Below are 2,079 nucleotides of genomic sequence, written 5' to 3'. Positions count from 1 at the left end.
AGGCATTGGACTGCAGAACCCAGGGCCCAAGGGTAGGACCACCTCAGACCTCCCCAGGACAAGGGCCACCCCCTTCCACCCTGGAATTTGCCCCCTGAATGTGGGCCCCCAAAGCAATTTGAGGATGAGGCTCCAAAAGTCACATGCCAGAGTCATATGGTGTGTATTTAGGCAATAACTGACATGCTTCTTCCTGTGGTTTAGCTGTTCAGGTTGGGTCTTCATGAGTCTGGGCAGGAGTGGTTAGTCTGGGACTCTGATGATGAGAGGTGGGATGAGTATGCTGCTAACATTGATGCTGGGGACCCTGGGAGCATAGGACCCATTCTCCATCATCTGTTGCGGGTGGAGTTCCAGAAGACTGTGACATTGTGGGTGCCGCACTCAAATCCTGCAAAGATGTGGCTGAAGCAGTCCCAGTGGTCAATAACACCCTGCAGGATAATGGAGAAGAAGCCCTTGTGATTGATGAACTCCTGAGCACATTTGGGCGGGCAGAGGATGAGGATATGGTTGTTGTCCATGGCCCCCATGCAATTGGGGAAGCCCGTGCGGTGGAAGCTGGCAACAACCTCCTGCAGGTTGATGGTGTAGGTGAAGTGGTTGGCCAGGACATTCTGGATGGCTGCTCTGATTGTGAACCGGCTCACACCAGTGTTTGATGATGGATCAGAGGCTATTGGACATGGCCAGATTCCAGATGGTGAGAGCCACTTGTTTCTCCAAAAGGAGGGGTCATCTTATGCTGACATCCTGGTGCTCAGTGTGGGGGGCCACTTAGGTCATGATGTCCATGAAGGTGGCCTGGCACATCTGGAAGATCTGGAGCTCAGTGTGGGAGTGAAAGGCCACTACGAGGGAGTGGGGGTTGGGTCATGGCTCTTCATGCTGCACAGCCCATCAGGCATGGCTCAGGCAGTTGGCTGCCCTTAGCAATCTCCACTAGACCCCATGTGCAGGCTTCCACCAACACAGGCTGTCTGTGTGGTTGCTTCCTGAAAGGGTGAATATCTGTGCAGTCCATTCACAATGTAAACTTAAATCATTCAAAGCAAACTCTGTAACTTAGATTCTCCTCTATGCTTTCTGCACATCTGTACCCACACCTTTGGAGAAATTAGTATCTTAAAAGATACAAATGTGTTCCAAGAGTTACTGATAGAAAGATCCAATGCAAAGTAGATCAGCAGAAGCAAGAGTCAGTCGTGCAGAGATATACAGCATGCTTCACAGGCTGTGGAGGTAGCCACAAACATGTACTGTCAAGCATTTGGAAAGTGATGCAACAAAGTGCAAGAGATGTAGGTCTCTTCTCTGTACTGTTTGTGCACTGCCTTGGGCTTTTGTGATTCTGTAATCTGTTCAGTTCAGGTGCCTTGCTGTCCAGTCACTGCAGCCTGCCATTTGTAATTTCAAAAGCCTGGCCAAATCTAAGTGCTTGCTTCAAAACAAGTTCAGTATTTTCTAAAAGCCTTTTCTGAAGCAGGGAAGTGGGGACCATTGCTCAGCCAGGGACCAATTCCTGCCCTGTCTTCTTTACCAGCAGGGGCTGGTGGGGCCAGGAAGGAAAGAGAAGCTGGTAAAAATCCCCACCCCTCACCTCCCAAGCCTGACCCCAGCCCTCCCCTCCACTTCCAAACCAATCCTTAGCTCAATCCCAGTTTAATGAGCTGCATTAATATTAGAATGAACTATGAGAAATCACATGTTAAGGCTTAATGCCATCTCTGACCTGCACAACTGTGACTTGCCATATGTAACCATTCTGCAATAATTTGGAGTTAGAAACAGGACAGACAACAGAAGAAACTGATTGAGCTGGAAGTAGAGAGGCTGAGGAGATTGGGGATAAGGTGAAATCAAGGAAGTCAGCCACTCAGGCTCAATAAAAGAAATAAACCCTCAATTATAAAATGAAAGAAGTAGAAAAGAATTTTAAAAAGTAAAATGAAAATAAGAAAAGAAGTCTCAGGTGTTAATGAATTGGGATTGGGTCAGGCAGGACATAAAGGAACTGGTTGGCAGGAGTTGTGGTGCTCCAGGGGCCTGGCAGCAGTGGGGAAAAGATTTTTTTTATTT

This window comes from Alligator sinensis, unplaced genomic scaffold (genome assembly GCF_000455745.1).
Source record: "Alligator sinensis unplaced genomic scaffold, ASM45574v1 scaffold1485_1, whole genome shotgun sequence".
NCBI classification, from domain to species: domain Eukaryota; kingdom Metazoa; phylum Chordata; order Crocodylia; family Alligatoridae; genus Alligator; species Alligator sinensis.
Note: the sequence above shows the minus strand (reverse complement) of the source record.